At 31.8% G+C, this 21434-nt stretch overlaps 1 long non-coding RNA gene across 2 annotated transcripts; it reads right to left on the reverse strand.

Annotated features, from left to right (window-relative positions):
* Nucleotides 1-5308: 5308 nt before the first annotated feature.
* LOC136272495 (uncharacterized) lies at nt 5309-17507 on the reverse strand. 2 transcript variants are annotated; one of them, XR_010710502.1, is made up of 6 exons: nt 17407-17507; nt 7730-7807; nt 7376-7565; nt 6634-6738; nt 6338-6416; nt 5309-6248 (listed from the first exon to the last, which is right to left on the reverse strand). It is a non-coding gene; the product is annotated as an uncharacterized lncRNA (long non-coding RNA). The 2 variants fall into 2 exon arrangements; XR_010710503.1 differs by lacking the exon at nt 17407-17507 and adding an exon at nt 13698-13794.
* Between the last annotated feature and the right edge of the window lie 3927 nt (nt 17508-21434).

Consider the following 21434-nt stretch of genomic DNA (forward strand, 5'->3'; position numbering starts at 1 on the left):
AAACTGGTTCCAAACGACAACTGAAGGTGTTTTAGTTTTACTAAGGTTAAAGTGAGGCTTTTTATAGTCTTTTGTGTCCGTCCGTTTTTCGGCCTATCTATCGTTCGTTATTGACAGATAAACTAGTTTTCTCACATGGCTTCAATCCGTTTTCGTAAAAAAATCAATACCTACGCATGCCGTCCATATATGTATAATAAAAAAGTAATTACAATATTAAAATAATTTTTATAGCATTAATTTAAAACATGATTCAAAGCATCCCTATTGTAAGGGGTTTCTAAATTGTTAAAATAAAGGGCTAATCCTTTTTAAGAAACCTTCAGTGGGAAAATATCTTTACATTTCCTTTTTAATACACCAAAGATTCTAAATTGCAATGGTTGCAATTTAGAATAAATCAGTATATTTTGACAACAAACTCATTTTTATTTAAAATAGGTAAAACTGATACAAAGTTGTGTTCTTTATGTCAAAATAATGAAACTATCCTGCATCTGTTTTGGGACTGCTTACATGTCTAAAATCTTTGAAGCCGGTTGTATGTGACAGAGAAGGTTTACATATTACATAAGAAGAAAAATCATTCATATTAGGAACCCCTGGTATAATTTTTCATAGAATCAAATCTTACATATACAGGAAAAGATGTAATCCACGAACTCCTGATGGATCTCAAAACCCATATAACTACACTTAAATACACTGCAACAAAACAAGGCAAATATAATAATTTCTTAAACCAATGGACTGACTGGCTTTTTTTTCCCTGTACATGTAGATTCTGACCATTGACATACATGTATTTACATAATGCACGATCTATGTATACCTTGTCTGAATACAACAACTCGGTAGTAAATATTTTGATTATGCCTACGTATTGATAAAATATTTCTGACATGATACATGCGTCCTCATGACTCCCCCATTCTCTCCCATACTCTCCATTTCCTACTTTTAAAAAGTTTAACGTGAAGTTGAGGTAAGCCCTACAGCCTAAATCTGAGACCTGGAAATAATAGCCCCAGATGCCCCCTACACTACCCTGTTATTTTTTTGATGCACACTTCAAAGATAATAAAGATAATGGACCACTTTTCACCCCTATATCATTGTGAAATGCAAAAATATGACAAAGTTCTGATGAGCTAACCAAACCCTTCTAGGGGTCATAGGTGCCCTTTTACGCTTATTATGAATACCTATTGAGGTCCTCTACCTAATCCTAGTGTTTCCAAGTTCTTTTGGTCAATCTCAAGTGAAATATAAACCCCTGAAATGAGATAGAACCCCTGGGAGCCACTTAGTGGTACCCCTACAGCCCAAATCTGAGACCTGGAATTGAGCCCCAGATGCCCCCTACACTACCCTGTTATTCGTTTGATGCACACTTCAAAGATAATAAAGATAATGGGCCACTTTTCACCCCTATATCTTTGTGAAATGCTAAAATATGACAAATTTCGTCATTGTTGTATTCGAAGGTTCAGTCAAAACATGGCTGAGACAAAATAATCCCAATTTCACCTGATGATTTTCGCTGTTTTTGACTGCGACATATGATAATTTTCTTATGAGAATAAAATCACAATGCTGAGCGTTCTATTGTTTCATATTCGTAATAGTACGATGTCTTTTTAATTTTCGATTGATGTTGTTTCCGGGTGAGTAAAAAGGCCCGAGGATAAATTTTTTTAACACGCACATGTTCAACTTCGATGTAAACAAAATATCTTGCCACACTGGATTGGCTTGGGTTTTTTATTGTATCTGTATCGTTTGATGCCTTTTAATTATATATATATATATATATATATATATATATATATATATATATATATATATATATATATATATATATATATATATATATTACTTTATCATGTCTTTTATATCATAATACGCTTGCATATCACTTTATACGACGCATATAGTTTTTCTATTTGTATCAATAAGATTACACTCAGGATAACATTATTTTCATAACTTATGACCCGTATAGACGTATTTCATTTCTATCCAACAAAGATGCATTTATAACTCTTATCCAGGCGAGCTTTACTGTTTCGGAAGTCGTCAATGCTCGTACAAATGATTGAGCATTAATCATTTTGATTTTAATTAAAATATGTCGATAAGTAAGTAAAATATAATTTTCTGTTCGAGTACTTTCAGTACTTTAATGAATTTCCTTATTGGCTGCTAGCTTCTACGGGCTTAGTGGCTGCTAGCTTCAGCCTGGTTAGCCGGGTAGCATGCAACTCGGCTTTCTACTTAAATACTACCCAACTTTCACAAACGTATCTTGTATTTGATTTGTAGTGTAAACTGTAGATTGTAAAGCTTAAAATCCATATCAGTGGCGGATTCATTGGAGGAAGCGTGGGGGGGGGGGGGGGGGGGGGGTAGGGGCACGTGCGGCGCGCCCCCTCTAACATTTTTAAAATGAAGGTAAATCATACTCCTTCCGGCAAAGAAAATGTACAACTTGTGAGTCTTAATAACGAACTTTTTGGAAACTCATAGAATTTCTCTACATTTCAACGGTGTAGTATGAAAAAAACGTGTGTAACATACATAGAAAGCCCATTTTAATTACCCTTTCCTTGAAATGCTAAAAATAGGAAAATTGACATATGCTGGATTAACATTCAGAAGTTATAGCAGATAAGTATAGAAATCTTCGATTTTAAACTTTTAATGTAACACTTGGGTCCCAGAAGGGGTTCAAAGTATAACATACAATGATAGAGGGAAATTTTGTTTAAAAGACATTTTCTGGAGAATTACAATGCTTCAATTTATGAGATTTCTATGCAAGCATCCCTATCAATAATGTGGATTCTAAAGCTGTGACCACCAGACACATACTGGGGTCCCAAGAGGGGTTTAAATTTTAGCAAAGAAATATATATATATATATATATATATATATATATATATATATATATATATATATATATAGAGAGAGAGAGAGAGAGAGAGAGAGAGAGAGAGAGAGAGCAAAGAAATATATATATATATATATATATATATATATATATATATATATATATATATATATATATATATATATGAGGGTTGTACAAAAAGTTCGTGGACACATGTAATTTTATTCAAAATAATGGCGCTATTAACAGGAATGTATTATAATATTTTAATAGAGGGTATAATAATGTATGTGTATAAAAATCAGAGATATGTACATTTTTGTATTTGAGTTATAATTATATATACATTGCCTATACAGGCTGCACGGCCCAGTGTGACGGTGAATTATAACGACGTTTATATTACGTCGTAGTCCTGGGTCTACCTGAGAGTAATATGCCGCATTCACCGTTTGGTCAGAGGGTACAATCGCATACTCTATCAAAATATCGCTTTTACCACTTGTGGATAATTTAACTCAAACTATTTAGATGATTGTCCTGTTTCCACCATCGTTTGTTTTGTTTCTATCGGTGATTTACTTCAGTCGAAACAATTTTATGATTGCGCGCTGTTCCGTGCGGTCAGCTGACGTCGCATTTTCATGCGTTTTTAAAGACATGTTCTTGCCGTAATATCTATTAAAACTCCTCTGCTAGTTTGAAAATAGTTTCAAATGACGTATGAAAATGACGTACAGCATACGATCTACATCACAAAAGAAAATAATGAAGTTTTAAAATGTTTTATAAAAACTGTAAGTACTCATATCTAAAAACTCAATTACAATGTTCGAACAATTTTTACGCTGGGCCGTGCGTACTTTCCGCGACCCTTTGATACATTAAAATTTTAGTTTATTTCTATGAAAAACATTCAAAACCACTTTAGTTTGATTTGAAATCTTATGACAAAGAGTTAGATATACAATATGTATATATAACCCCCTTTAAAATGACAAAAACGCGATTGTCCACGAACTTTTTGGACAACCCTCGTATGTGTGTGTGTGTGTGTGTGTGTGTGTGTGTGTGTGTTTAAAAAAATTATTCTCCGGAACTACAATTCTACAGTTTGTGAGATTACTACGCAATAAGTAGAATTTAAATTGTTAAAGCCAACCATAAGCCCCGGACCAATACTTGGGCCCCGGAAAGGGGTTCAAAATATAAATAGCATATGATACGAAAAAGAATGTTACAAGGAACTGCTGTTCAGATGAGCGTTGTGGCCCATGGGCCACTTGTTAAGATTTGTTTCCTTGATTAAAGAAGTATTCTTTATTATTAAGAATCAATATTATAGGTAGACAGTAACCAAAAATGATACATGTATATACAATGAACAGGTTTACAAATGACAGCAGAGTATTCTTCACTTTTACAATTAGTTAAAATGATCATATGCAATTCTTAAAAAAATAAATGAGGGATATACCGGGTATAAAGATTAAAAAAATCAAGATATACAAAACAAAAAACAAAAACAAAAAAACATATGACATAAACATAATGAATTTTTCCTTGGCTTTCAAGTTTTTTGCATGCATATACTGACATAGTTTTAAGATCAATTCTATGTTATTATAATAAAATAAAAATAGAAATATACGTATAGGGGCACGCATAGACACAACTTTCTTATTACATAAAATGATACATATTGACGTAAGTAGTGACAAAATTCCATAAATTGGTTGCTGTAGCTTATCGTTGTCATGGTTATGGAGACTAAAGATAGAAAATAGTATAAAATGTAATTGCAGCTGATCTAAGCTATGAAACATAAAGTATGGTTAATATGTTATCATTGAAAACTAATTTTTAAAAAAACCCGATTTTTTCGTACTTTTTAAAATATGAAAGAAGTTTATATTAAACCAAACTCCTAGATTTATAGCTCTATTTAAAATAAACATGTTAGAGAAAAAATTAAGAAAACCAACAAAAGTGATTATATGATATCAAATAGACTAGAGGCCTAAATCTGAACAATTTTAAAGAATTAACATTAAGTCAAAATGCTTGCATAAAGTAAAACCATATACAGTATAATAACATTAGAGTTTTTAATAATTAAATATTTTTTTTGTAAATGTGAACCGACCCTAAATTGTGTTTTAGAAGGTGATTTTTAACAGAGTTTGCCTATATATTCATATGTCAAAATTTTACACCCAAATTGTGGCCACACCCTTACACTGGGAATCATGATTTGAGGGAACTTGAATATTCCCTACCCGAGGATGCTTCCACACAAGTTGCAGCTTTTCTGCCCGATCGGTTTTTGAGAAGAATATTTTCAAAGATATACTCTATATATCCTAATATGTAATAATTTTGACCCCCCCCCCCCCATTGTGGCCCCACCCTAACTTTAGGATCATGATTTGAACAAACTTGAATCTACACTACCTGAGGATGCTTCAACACAATTTACAGCTTTTCTGCCCAATCGGTATTTGAGAAGATCTTTAAATTTTTCTCTTTATATTCCTATGTAAATTCGACCCCAATTGTCGTTCCACCCTACCATGGATGATCAAGTTTTGAACAAATTTGAATCTACACTACCTGAGGATGGTTCCACACAAGTTATAGCTTTCCTAGCTGATTAGTTTCAGAGAAGAAGATTTTTAAAGATTCGCTCAATATATTCCTAATACAAAAAGAGAGCGTGGCCCTTCATTTTAACAAACTTGAATTCCCTTTACCTAAGATGCTTTGGGCCAGGTTTGGTTGAAATTGGCCTTGTGGTTCTGGAAAAGTTGAAAATGTAAAAAGTTTACGGACAGACAGACAGGCGGACGGACGGACGGATGGCGCACAAAAAGTGATGAAAAAGCTCACTTGAGCTTTCAGCTCAGATGAGCTAAAAAATTTGTTTTACACAAAAGTTTCATTTCTTTAAACTAAAACATGAATATCAGCTGTTTGTTTCCTTACAAACACCTGCTTATATGAAAACTCTACATGAATGTTAAAATCAGCATTAATAAGATGCGATAATTATTTGATAATATTAGAAGAAAACTAGGCAATGAAACAAACCGAACTTTGTACCAAACGACAAAAAAGTAATTTTGCATTAATCAGGACTTCAAAATACATGCAGCTTTTCCCACAAAATATAATCTACATTTAACATATAAGTTTTCTATCCACGGCCCCTGTACTGCTGCTATACATGATACGATTAAACATATACTTTGTAAACAAAAGGTTAAAGTAATCGTTATCAGTCACAATCATTTGATAACTTTAAAAAGAACTTTAAAGATGAATATCCAATATCTCGTGGCATCATTGTGTATTCTAAAAAAAGAGATGCAGAAAAATTGATATGCTACATTATTAAACTTCCTTTTTATTATATCAATATATCATCATAAAGATAAATCTACCCTGTAGCTCCCGAAGACGAAGCTTCAGTGGTTCCTTGGGACAGTTCTTCATAAAGACTTAGGACGTAGCAATCTTGATCTAATTATATATATATATATATATATATATATATATATATATATATATATATATATATATATATATATATATATATATATATATATATATATATATATATATATATATATATGAAGCACTTAATAAAATCAACGGCATATTTAAACTGTTGAATCTAATGCCATGATACTTCAAACAAAATCTAGCAATACAAATCTCATTGCGAAAAGTAACTTACATTTATACAGATTTGTAGAACGGTAAACTTTGCAGTTTGCAGAAACACATGATATTTGACTTCTTTGTACCGATTTTCCAACTGTATCATAATAAGGACAAACTCCTATAAAAAGAAAGATATTATGTTATATTTATTTTAAATTTTGTTTCAAAAGTGTATCATTGAATGACTTCAGTGTTTTAAGATATCTAGCATTTTAAAAATAAAATTGAGCGAAGTTTAACAGACTGCAATTCATCTTACAAGTTGCTGTAATATAATAAACCTTTATTTACAAAGAGACTTTCCCTTGGATTGACTTACAGCGAGTGTGTCATTAGTCTTTGCCAGTAACTACCCATGCTAAGATTTCCCCCTTTGTGCTCGGCTGGGCTTCATCAACAATATCAGTCAGTGTTTGGTTTTAACAGAACTCAAAATAGTCTTACAGTTTTTATACAGAACTGATTTGGCATATATCCAAGAAAAAGTATTGACATTCAATTTTTGAGGGATACAAGAGGCTGTACTAAAATAGTCAGATATGACTTGTAAATTCGGACTGATAGATCTGAAAAATTCACTTAATTCATTAGGGGATTTTTTTGGGGGGGAGGTGGGGGTTGATGGCTTTATCTTGTTCAAGTACTAGTATCTACAAATATTTATCAGGACTTTTTTAAACTCACATATATTAATTATGATATCACAGTGTAAAACATTGAAAGAGCAAGTGATGATTTAAGTAATTGACACTTGCCAACTAAGTTTATTGAATGTGCGCAAACTTCTGCAAGTTGGCTTTTCTCTGTAGGTAAACAGTGATATCGATAATCAGTGTTATTCCCACAAAGATTTGCTGAACAATTTTTCCTCTGTGCAGCTGCATTCCACGAATCAGATGTGTTTGGGCAATTGCCAACAGTCTCAACGTTGCATGGAATAATGACCTGATTCGAAAAAGATACTCATCTTATATTTTCATGAAAGATGATATAAATTACGAAAAGAAAATTTTAACACATGTATTAAATAAAGTTTTCCATAATTATTATAATAATCATTATATAGTTAAAAGACGTACATATAACAATAAATTCGAAGTTAAACTCACTTGAATATAAATAAAGAGCATTTGAATCGCTGTGTAAAAGTACATGTCGATGGATCAACAAGTATTGCCTCAAGTCATCTGAAAGTAAACATTTTGTACAAAAGAAATTTAAAGTTAGTTTTGTTTTACGTGTATCACTTGCAGGGGGAATTAATTAACGATTTCCTTTTTTAGATACTATTGTTTGTCTCAAGTTAATTATGCAGCAAATTTCGACGATAACAAGCGGCCAGTAGGCATTATCGGTCACCTGAGTACCATAGCCCAAACACAAACTTGGCAAGGCGTATTATATGTGCATTTATAAAGTTTTATTTTGGAGTAGAAACATTATGATATTATAATGATGGCCACCTCCCTGCTTGAAAATTTCGAAAAGGACTATGAAAACTATAACTTTAGAGAAAAACTTAAAGATCACAATAGAGTGCATGACCTAATATTGAAAAGCTTCAAGACTCTGATAGAAAATAATTTCCCCATATTTGTCAACTTTCAAGATAGGTATGTGGTTTAAAATTAAAAAAATAAACTAAAACAAGGTGGCTAGTATACAAGTTTTATTCAAAACAACATTCAATCCCTTATCCTCATGGGCAGACAAAAAGTTTTCCTGTGGGCATTTAAAAAACAGCTATAAAAAGCTGACTGTATTACTCACCTCTCAAATTCATTTTTTTTCTTTAAATTTTCACCATCTGCCGCTTATACCCAAATCATTTTACATGAACTGTTTTTCGGTCAGCCAACTAAATTACTTTACTTTAAACAAGTCTATTTGTTTAGTCAGAAAGTTCAAACTGTGTTTTGCTTCAAATGATAAAAAACTTGCATAATTCTTTTGATCATGCAACTTCTATATTATATTCAATAATTAATTACTTAATATTGACAAGCAACGGAAGACAAATCCATTATGAAGAAGCAAGGGAAGATAACTTCATATATACTTCCTCTAAACTATTTTAAAATAGTTTTACAGTATCTTAAGTTTGATAAATAGCTTCATTCTTTCTCTCTTTTTAGATATGTGAATTTACTCATTTCTTATTTCTTTCATTGAAATTGCTAAGCAGAATAAAATATTATTAATAAGACAAATTAATACCCCCCCCCCCCCCCCTCAGCAATTACTCTTGCCTTACATGTAGGTGACATGAAATATCATTAAAGATGACGGCTTTATTTTTTTCTTCTATATATGCAGTCAGTGTTTATACAGTGTCTGTAGACGTTGTAAAAACATTATACACAAAAACACTAAATGTCTCTTTTGGCCACATCCCTATATACTATATGAGAGTTTTGTCTCCTCCCTAGATTCAAATTGATACATTGGCAGACATGAAAATTTCAAATTTTGATAGATGGCTTCATTTTATGCTTTTTGTGCAGTCAGTTTTAATCAGTATCAGCAGAGGTAAAGAAAATGATTTTTGAAAACATGAAATACATTAGTATATGAATATTTTCGCTCCGCTCTACAGTCAGAACCCCTTCCTCGAGGAACATGGAATTTACAATTTTGGTAAAGGGCTTCCTGGTTTACAGAATTATGAATTCCGTTTTCTTTTTACGTGTGTGGGAGTGGAAACATTATATGCATTAACAGTATAAATCCATTTTGGCTCCATCCTAGAGCCAAAAGCTATACTCCTATACTCCAGGGAACATTCAATTTACATTTTTTTGTTGAGGGCTTCCTGGTAAACATAATCATGAACTAAGTTTATCTTACAGATGTCAGATGTGTGAGAGTAGAGAAGAATATTTTAAAACATTATTGCCCCCCCCCCCCCCTACGACCTGAACCCCTGATCCAGGTGCAATAAATTTTACAACTTAGGTAGCAGAGTTTGTGGACACATAACAATACATTCAGTTTACCCTTCTCGTGTGTGGAAATGCAGGTAAAGATTCTCTAAGAGTTAATACATTTTCACTATGTGGCTATATTGGCCCCGCCTTAGGACTTTAACCCTTGTCTCAGTGGTCATGAATTTCTCAATTTAGGTATAAAACTTCAGGACATTTTATTATAACCATGCATTTAGTTTTTCCCAAATATATAGGGGATCCGAAAATAGATTCCCAAAGATATAATACATTTTTACAATATGGCCATATTTTCCCCACCCTATAACTTGAACCCCTGGCCCAGCGGTCATGAATTAAACAATATTGGTAGAAGGATTCATGAAGATCATAACCATGCATTCATTTTTTTTTCTCACATGTGTCGGTGTAAAAAAGAATAGCTATGAAACTTTAGCTTTTCTCGTTATTACGTATATATACGTTGATATGTTACGAACAACCTTTTTTGATACTTTAGTCCTATGACGACATATTGCATACATGTATTTACAAGTGATATGCAGCCTAAATGAAATTCTCGCGCGTATAAACCCAACAAATTAATATAATTCATGAATATTTCTGTATACTAAATCATATCCCGCGAAAACGCTGGCATTAACACTTTACACATCAATATAATACATTGCTTAATATTTTAAATCATATTTTTTTCATATCTTAATTTGGGTTAATTATATAGAACTTGGAAATTGGAAAACTACAATATCAAATTTTGTGTATTACTCTTATGAGCTTGGAATAAAGCACAAATAGTGCAATTATCTCTTAACTAGGACGATATCCTCTGTATTTTTGTTCATTGGTTCAAAGCATCTTAATATACAGGCATAGATTAGAATTATATGAAGAATCTTCCCTCTCTGTTACACAATGCCTATAAAGATACCATTAATCTTAGTTTACCAAATGTTAACTCTTGGTACAAAAAAGAGGATATCCTCTGTATTTGTGTTCATTGGTTCAAAGCATCTTATCATACTGGCATAGATAAGAATTATGAAAAGAATCTTCCCTTCTTGTTACACAATGCGTATAAAGATACTATTAATCTTAGTCTATCCAATGCTAACTCTCGGTACAAAAGCGTAGTCTATTTAAGTAAGAAAATTAACATTTTACTATCTGTATTAAAAAGTACAATACCACATGTTTTAAACAACAAGTTAAGAAACATTTAAGAAAACACTTCTTAAATTACTGGACATTAAAACGTGAAGAGGGACTGAACTCTGGAAAACTTGATACTTATTTTTTGTGTAAAGAAACTTTTACAATGGAAACACTTTGTTCATTCAATCCCATGAACTAAGAAAAACACTTGGTAGATTCAGAATAAGTGCACACGACTTATGAGTTGTAAGAGGTAGGTATGAACTTGTAAAAAATAATACTGGTCAAAGAATACAAAGAAACAAAGGGATATGTTTATAATGTAACCAAAACTGTGTAGAAGATGGATGTCACTTCTTACTGACTGTGTACTATTTAAAGAAAAAAGACATTCGGTTTCCCAGTATGTCTCAAAACTAAACAATAATGTTAATCTTTTAAAAAGGGAAGACAAATTTATCTGTTTAATCTCCAATGAAGACAAAACAATACTTACAAAGTTAAGCGAATTTTTAATTAATGCTTTCAAAGTGAAATATTTATTAAGATCATGATACCATCTTTGTATTTTTATTAACTACTTTTATGACTACATATTATATGTATATTGTTAATATGTTATGATACTGAGGTACATTTGCCCGGCTGTTAAATGTTCATTTATTTGTATGGACTATTTTGTATGTAGAATCTCTCTTTTAGAAACTTCTCTCTGATAACTGTAATCTTGTATGCCCTCTGGGCCAAAAATTGGAAATAAACTAGACTAACTATTATTATTATTACATGTATTATTATCATTATTGTATAATACTGTGTCTTTCTTTTTTTTTCGTTTCTTCGTTTATTAAACTGAAATTGTTTATAAATACATGTTCATGGCTTTATTTCTTTTTGTAGAAGCTGATAGGAAAAATTGAAATGAACAAATATAATTTCAAAGCAGAGAGTTGTTGTATAGTGCGCCGCATCTTTTCACTATAATATTTATCACAAATGACTTTTTTGAAAAAACAAAATGGGAAGGGGGTCAAATTGGCCCATTTTATTTAGTGACTTATTTTAAATTCTTATTAAACAAAAATGTCTGGTCCAAGGTTTCTCTCCACTATGCATGATGAACTCTTCCTACATTCTCCGCCGTTACGCGAATTACTCAACCCGCGTTTTTGGTTACCTCATTCTGTAAAGTTCTATCCATCAAAAATAAAATCGCACATTCAAGAATTTTAAACGAATTGGCTAATGTTATCTATTAAACTTTTGTCAAATCTTAAAGGAAGTGAACATGAAAAAATTAATTGTTGCTTAATAAATTTTAAAAGCCTGAGGTTAAAACTTTAAAATGAGGTCTGTTACCTTTTTGTTTATTTCTATCAAAAGATTTTAGCAATTTAACACTCTCAGTGAAAGGTTTATGGAGGTAATCCATTTTCCCCAGCATGCATCTGTTCTCTGACGTAAATAAGCCAAATTGCTGCTGGTGACTGGGTCAATATTGGAACTAGGCCAGTGTTTATGTAAAGAGTTGATAAAAGTTACGAAGAAAAAATACGCCTGGGTGTGAAAAAAAAATTTGTACTGTCATGAGAGGACAAGAATTTAGTACATTTCTATAAATGAACCTCAGATAACTATATATAATTTGTGCAAAAAATGAATAGATAAATTAATTTGTGAAATATGAGACCATCGCATTCCAGATGTTTGTACGGAGATGTGGCGGTGTTTACAACAATAAAATGCTGTTTGTAGATCTCAATTTAAATTAATATTAAAATGTAATTTCATTTTCTGTGTGGGGTTTCTTACGGTTACTTTTTATGCCCTGGAAATTTTTCTGTTTTGTTTTTATCTTTTTTGATAGATAAGATCTTAATGATATGTACGCCGGTTCTGTTTATGCTGTCAGACCTAGCACACTTTTTAAAAATCAGGATGCTGAGCAATACACCTTGTGTGCTGATTTGTGTAGCACACATAATGTTCAAACTCATAAACAAGAAATACCAGAGTGCAAGAAAAACTAGGTTACAATAAAATTGATCCACGGACATTCCACTCTAGTTACATGTCACATTAACTGCTGGTGGGAATGCATCATTCTGAGATCCAAAATCTTCCTCCATAAACACTGTTTAAAAATTACAATTCTTTTCATCCATGCAGGGACGTAATGATTTTATAAATGTGACAGCGCTCATGGAATGCAAGAATTAGTAATTCTAAGTGGTATATCTTCTTACTGAGGAAAGCTCTGTCTAAACGGTTTTCAGATATCATTATACACATCATGCAGACAAATTTGAGCCCTTGATTATTTTTTTATGTTCACTTCCTTTAACTTCTATGTATACTATAAATAAGTTCCCGGTAAATATATTCACTCGCTACGTATTCATTCAATATTATTTCATAGTACCAACTTTCGTTTTCAATAGGAAGCCCGAAACAGCTTGCATATAATCATATGTATATCTCGGGCTTTCTATTGAAAACGAAAGTTGGTTTTTAATCAAATTCACAGTAATTAAAAATAATAAATTATTTGTTAAAATTTAAGTAAAGCGTTCGGACATCATCTCACACGTGTTGATATACTAAATGTTTAAGCAGTTACTCTGGTACAGATACTTTGTAGTTCCTCGAAAAAAGTCTTAATTTATAAGTTAAGATAAAGACATGGAAAAACCCATGCTTTTTCGAAACAGAAACTAGTTTAATTTATTGATTAAATAATTACAAAACGTAACTGTATAGAATCGACCCCTAAATAAAACAATACAATCTTAAAATATTCTCAATTTGATTAAAATAATATAAATAATACATAAATATCAGATTGTATTGATCACCCTCTCATTGATAATTTATTAAATTCAGTTAAGATCATACATGGATCAGCATTCCAGTTTATACCCGTAAAAATCAAGCAATCGAAAAATCACGCACTCAGATTATTTTTAAGTTAACTTACTTAACAGTTGAATGGTTCGATCAATCTTTTCTTAATTCAGAGAACTTCAGTGTTTAGAAATGTAGTGTTAAACCAAACGAAACTAGATAATACCCCGCTACCCCGCGCAAGCGCGGAAATTACTAGTAATACGGTACACATAATTATAATGTAGTGCTTAATATTTTGAACTTTTTTCTTCATTTTTAAAGATACTTTGTACGATTTTTTGTACGTTGCCTTGATCCGGTTTGTTGCATTTGACTTGAAAAAAAAAATGAACTTTTTTTTGTACATGTATTTATTTCATACCAGTGAATAGGGGCTTGGGGTAAAATGCTGACGATGGACCCTCCATTTTGGAGGGTCCAAAGTGGAGGGGGTGGAGCTTGGTGTGTCAATCTTAATTAAGAGTCTGTTTGATCTGAGGTACATTTGCCCGGCTGTTAAATGTTCATTTATTTGTATGGACTATTTTGTATGTAGAATCTCTCTTTTAGACACTTCTCTCTGATAACTGTAATCTTGTATGCCCTCTGGGCCAAAAATTGGAAATAAACTAGACTAACTATTATTATTATTACATGTATTATTATCATTATTGTATAATACTGTGTCTTTCTTTTTCTTCGTTTCTTCGTTTATTAAACTGAAATTGTTTATAAATACATGTTCATGGCTTTATTACTTTTTGTAGAAGCTGATAGGAAAAATTGAAATGAACAAACATAATTTCAAAGCAGAGAGTTGTTGTATAGTGCGCCGCATCTTTTCACTATAATATTTATCACAAATGACTTTTTTGAAAAAACAAAATGGGAAGGGGGTCAAATTGGCCCATTTTATTTAGTGACTTATTTTAAATTCTTATTAAACAAAAATGTCTGGTCCAAGGTTTCTCTCCACTATGCATGATGAACTCTTCCTACATTCTCCGCCGTTACGCGAATTACTCAACCCGCGTTCTTGGTTACCTCATTCTGTAAAGTTCTATCCATCAAAAATAAAATCGCACATTCAAGAATTTTAAACGAATTGGCTAATGTTATCTATTAAACTTTTGTCAAATCTTAAAGGAAGTGAACATGAAAAAATTAATTGTTGCTTAATAAATTTTAAAAGCCTGAGGTTAAAACTTTAAAATGAGGTCTGTTACCTTTTTGTTTATTTCTATCAAAAGATTTTAGCAATTTAACACTCTCCGTGAAAGGTTTATGGAGGTAATCCATTTTACCCAGCATGCATCTGTTCTCTGACGTAAATAAGCCAAATTGCTGCTGGCGACTGGGTCAATATTGGAACTAGGCCAGTGTTTATGTAAAGAGTTGATAAAAGTTACGAAGAAAATATACGCCTGGGTGTGAAAAAAAAAATTTGTACTGTCATGAGAGGACAAGAATTTAGTACATTTCTATAAATGAACCTCAGATAACTATATATGATTTGTGCAAAAAATGAATAGATAAATTAATTTGTGAAATATGAGACCATCGCATTCCAGATGTTTGTACGGAGAAGTGGCGGTGTTTACAACAATAAAATGCTGTTTGTAGATCTCAATTTAGATTAATATAAAAATGCCCTGTCGCGTAAGGACGCCCTGGTCCGGTCTTGCACAGAATGTTTAACCTCTTACAAGTACATTAACAACAACTCCCAGGAAGATTGTCAATGTGTATTTGGATTTGGTAAAAGACTGAAATATAAACAAAGGATACAATGAAACACTTTGAATTTCATACAAAATAAATTTTACACACCGTTATTAAGTGATGCTAATATATAGTTATCAATAATAACACTATACATAAAGCTTGTGACACTTATGGGCTTCCATAGAAATAAAATTTTGCAGCATAACACTTGGAAAAATAGTTAACCACAAATATTAGCTCAAAACTATCAGAAAACATTCAAGATAACTTGTAAAACTATCAATATAAAGTTAAGCAAATAATTCACAGAAAGTTGTTCAAATCAAAACAAGCCTATGTTTACATTTGTTGCAGACGACAACACTCCAATAAGAAAGCTTCAATTATTACACATAAAACTGATTATGGCTACTGTAAAAGCTATAAACATGTTGAAATCATCTTTTTACAGAATAATGAACAAGTTTTAAATCATTACTTACTCTGTGGTAGGCTAAAGTTAGCAAAAAATACAGAGCAAAAGTGTTCAACCGCATAAACAAATGGCGGGCTTCGTAAGACAATTTTACCGAAAAACACAAGAGAGTTCTAAAATGAAAAATCAATAATTAAAGAAAGATAACTCTAACATTGGACAGAACAAAAACTGTAATTTCATTTTCTGTGTGGGGTTTCTTACGGTTACTTTTTATGCCCTGGAAATTTTTCTGTTTTGTTTTTATCTTTTTTGATAGATAAGATCTTAATGATATGTACGCCGGTTCTGTTTATGCTGTCAGACCTAGGACACTTTTTAAAAATCAGGATGCTGAGCAATGCACCTTGTGTGCTTATTTATGTTCAAACTCATAAACAGGAAATACCCGAGTGCAAGAAAAGCTAGGTTACAATAAAATTGATCCACGGACATTCCACTCTAGTTACATGTCACATTAACTGCTGGTGGGAATGCATCATTCTGAGATCCAAAATCTTCCTCCAATAACACTGTTTAAAAATTACAATTCTTTTCATCCATGCAGGGACGTAATGATTTTATAAATGTGACAGCGCTCATGGAATGCAAGAATTAGTAATTCTAAGTGGTATATCTTCTTACTGAGGAAAGCTCTGTCTAAACGGTTTTCAGATATCATTATACACATCATGCAGACAAATTTGAGCCCTTGATTATTTTTTTATGTTCACTTCCTTTAACTTCTATGTATACTATAAATAAGTTCCCGGTAAATATATTCACTCGCTACGTATTCATTCAATATTATTTGATAGTACTTATATATATATATATATATATATATATATATATATATATATATATATATATATATATATATATATACTCTGAACTAGATTAAAACCATACCTTCGTTTTCAATAGGAAGCCCGAAACAGCTTGCATATAATCATATGTATATGTATATAGATATAGATATAGATAAAGATATATATATATATATATATATTTATATATATATATATATATATATATATATATATATATATATATATATATATATATATATATATATATATATATATATATATATATATATATATATATATGCAAGCTATTTCGGGCTTTCTATTGAAAACGAAAGTTGGTTTTTAATCAAATTCACAGTAATTAAAAATAATAAATTATTTGTTAAAATTTAAGTAAAGCGTTCGGACATCATCTCACACGTGTTGATATACTAAATGTTTAAGCAGGTACTCTGGTACAGATACTTTGTAGTTCCTCGAAAAACGTCTTTATTTATAAGTTAAGATAAAGAAAAGGAAAAACTCATGCTTTTTCGAAACAGAAACTAGTTTAATTAATTGATTAAATGATTACAAAACGTAACTGTATAGAATCGACCCCTAAATAAAACAATACAATCTTAAATTAATCCCAATTTGATTAAAATAATATAAATAATACATAAAAATCAGATTGTATTGATCACCCTCTCCTTGATAATTTATTAAATTCAGTTAAGATCATACATGGATCAGCATTCCAGTTTATTACCCGTTAAAATTAAGCAATCGAAAAATCACGCACTTAGAATATTTGTAAGTTAACTTACTTATCAGTTGAATGGTTCGATCAATCTTTTCTTAATTCAGAGAACTTCAGTGTTTAGGAATGTAGTGTTAAACCAAACAAAACTAGATATACCCCGTTACCCCGCGCAAGCGCGGAAATTAATACGGTACACATAATTATAATATAGTGCTTCATATTTTGAACTTTTTTCTTCATTTTTAAAGATACTTTGTACGATTTTTTGTACGTTGCCTTGATCCGGTTTGTTGCATTTGACTTGAAAAAAAAATGAACTTTATTTTGTACATGTATTTATTTCATAACAGTAAATAGGGGCTTGGGGTAAAATGCTGACGATGGACCCTCCATTTTGGAGGGTCCAAAGTGGAGGGGTGGAGCTTGGTGTGTCAATCTTAATTAAGAGTCTGTTTGATCTGTCATTCCAATTTCATCGTGCACCTAATAACTTAACATATGGGTTGTTTATTAGAAGTTTAAATGGGGGGTTGGGGTTAGGTCCTAACATTTAATGATTTTGGCAACTTAAAATGAACTTTATCAGGACACATAAATTAATCTATGTTTGTGTAACAATTATTCTGAGTCCATTGAAACTAGGAGCAGGAACTTAACTCACCTCAATGTTGAGAGATTTAATTTTTTTTTCTCTGAGTAACAAATGTTAATAGATTAACAGGTCTAAAAGAACATTATCCATTATTAATTTCAACAATTACACAGATATAAACTCCAATTTTTTCATGATATTCATTGTATATAATGAGCAAATTTGAATTAGGGGAGGGGAGTTTTATGTGCCTGTGTTTAAAAGTCCTATAAATAAAACAATGTTGTGGCCCATTCTGATTCTGGTAACATAATTGGAATGACGGATCAAACGGACTCCTGATTAAGATTGACACACCAAGCTCCACCCCCTCCACTCTGGACCCTCCAAAATGGAGGGTCCATCGTCAGCATTTTACCCCAAGGCATTTAATATATCTTTATCTAAATCTGATTATTTGGGTCGATTTTCAATATAATTTCAATTGCTCTCGCAAATAAAAATTCAAATAATTGAAAAAACAATCTAGAGGGTGGCATCCCCATTTAACTTTCCCGTTTTATGCATTCATCGTATAGCAATCGCAACTTTCCGAGAAGTTGCAATTGCCAGCATATACATGTACATGTAGACGTAGAATACAATAATCTGTTCTTTACAAACAGTGTTTGAAACACTCTGTCGTCGCAAGCGAATGAGTATTAAAACTAGATTCGCCCACTAAAGAAACGATTTGACTTATTTTATTTATTCAACATTTGCCAAATCTTAACTTTAATATATTTTCTAAATAGGCTCACAGTTAATATATTCACTCTTTCCGTAATCGTTCAATATTATTTAATTGCAAGTATATATTTTGATCGAGACTATCCCTGACTTGGATCCCCCAAAGCGTGTCCACCACCTTTTTTTTGCTATTTCTGACTTGTTTATCAAAAATGAAAGTAGGCTTTTGATTAATTTCACAATAATAACTTATCAGTTAACAGTTAAAATTCAATTATACCTTACGGACATCATCTCACATGTGTTGAAAAACTAAAGGTGCAAGCAAGTACTCTGGTGCAGGCATTTTGTAGTTTATTTGCAAAATGCCTTAATTTATAAGTATAGATTATCGGCAAATGCATTTAATAGCATTGGTCAGTTCTGTTAATTTATTACGGAAGCATAACACTGTCATGAACAATACATATATATCCTGAACTGATATAACGTTCAGACGAGTTCTGTCAAATTGCCCGATGTCTGTATCAGAAACAACCAATACACAAAATAAAAAAAAATAAAACACCAGATTGTCAAAGAGAGAGCCGACTCTAATTTTAATAGCAACTCTATAAATTAAATTCTAAACAATAGTATTTCTAAACTTTAAAGCCAAACACCGAAAATAGGCATTGTTTGCCATATTTCTCTCTCCCCACCGTTATCCCTAAAACCTCTATATAAACTGCAGACCTCTTAGATTGCTGTAAAGGTCTCATCTGTTTGGACGTACATCCTGCCTCGACGTGTTACATGTTTTACGCATTTTTCTCAAGCCAGGAGAATACTAATATCAAATAAACTGATCAAAATATAATTTACAAACAGAATATGCACATAAAATAAGAATTAATGCATAAAATCCAAAGACCGCGAAAGGAATATAACACGTCGACCACGAGTTTAAGGTGTGCAATCGGGAGTAACGACATCGAAGCGTTTATAAACCAGGTACCTGTGCCCATTTACGAGCGGTGTTCAGCTTTGACCTTTCAAATAATAGACTTAAACTCGTCCATCAATCCTTTTAAATAATAGCCTTAAACTCGTCCTTCAATTTTCAAATCAATTTTAATAAATATCACTACAGTTCACTTAAAACCAAAAACTATTATTTTGGATAAAGTACATGTTTGATGTGCTCAAAAGAATTATCACTATATCATTTTAGGTATTTATATATATTCAGGAAGTTCGAAAATATTTGTTAACTTTTTACTGTTATCTTACTGAACATTTTTAAATTACTTGGTGGGTGTAGATTTTAAAGTTGTCATGTTGTAAATATTATATTTATATCTACCAATTTTATTCATATACTCATAATTAACAATATGACAAGTTTTTGACCTTTGTTGCGCATTTTAATTGTAATGAATTTTTGGGGTTCTAAAACAAAATTAAAGCACTTTAATTTTATTTTCAAGGATTTTGCGATAGTCTACAATTTGGCATAACATAATATTTCATTGTACATTTCTTGTAATAAGTTACACTTTCAAGGGACATTTTTGTATCCAGTATTAAGAAAAAATATAAAGTGTATTTATCAAATCAGTTCGAATTGCAAATGTATATCTAACCCCGTTTGTTCATCCGTTTCTCTCTCTCTCTCTCTCTCTCTCTCTCTCTCTCTCTCTCTCTCTCTCTCTCTCTCTCTCTCTCTCTGCGCATTAATTTGAGTCGAGAGAACCAACCCGGTAGCAAACAAGTTCCAGAACTTAGGTATAAATCGTTTTTTCTCTGTATCAAAGTTTGACAATAAATTAAATTGCATTAGTGATAAGATACAATCACCGATTCTTAAAATATAATCTTACTTATGTGTACGTCTGAGCTTCCGCCTACCTATGATTTAATGGCGTAAAAGTTTGGCTTAACTTTTGTCGGACATAGAGATGCACTCTTTAATGAAACGCAAATATTCCAACTAGTCTCGTATTTACACCGGCGTACCGCTCGTCTGGGCTTACGACCCTTTATGAAACGAGCCCCTGGGGCCCGTTTCTAAAAAAAGCGTGAATATTTGGGCTTAGACAGTCCGACTAACGAAGTTACGCAAATATTTAGTCGGGTCCTAGTTGCGTTTCTGAAAGAGGCGTAATTTAGGGCTTAAATGTCGAATACCTTAGGCATCTCCGCTGAGTACTAAGCATGCGCATATCATATTTTGTTTTGCTTTGAGGCTATGATTATATGTGGTGGATCAATTTTCCAAGTCAAAGTACATGTACTCGAAAGTACACATTAAACTAAGACACTGAATATACCTAGTTCAAGTTGTCCATAACAGTTTATATTTAATGAAATTAGAACAAAGGCCTATACATTTCTTAAAAATCCCTTAATATACATGTATCTTAAATATGATTAAACAAAACTAACCCTCATGATTTTAAGCGATTTGAGTTTAATTCAATTAAATGAGTACAAATAAACTAGAGCCGAGCTCGTTGCAAGCAACGAAGATGGTCTTCTGGTACAGCTTCAAGTCAAGAAAGGATTGTCAATCAGTCTTTAAGTTAAAGCTGAACACCGCTCGTAAATAGGCACCGTCACACAGATACCTGGTATATAAACCCTTCGATTTCGTTACACCCGATTGCACACCTGAACCTCGTGGCCGACATGTAGAATTCCTTTCGTGGTCTTTAGATTTTATGCATTTTTTTCTTATCTTATGTTCATTTTCTGTTCGTAAATAATGCATTGACCAATTTATTTGATGT

The sequence above is a fragment of the Magallana gigas genome, chromosome 10 (genome assembly GCF_963853765.1).
Source record: "Magallana gigas chromosome 10, xbMagGiga1.1, whole genome shotgun sequence".
Classification (NCBI taxonomy): Eukaryota; Metazoa; Mollusca; class Bivalvia; order Ostreida; family Ostreidae; genus Magallana; species Magallana gigas.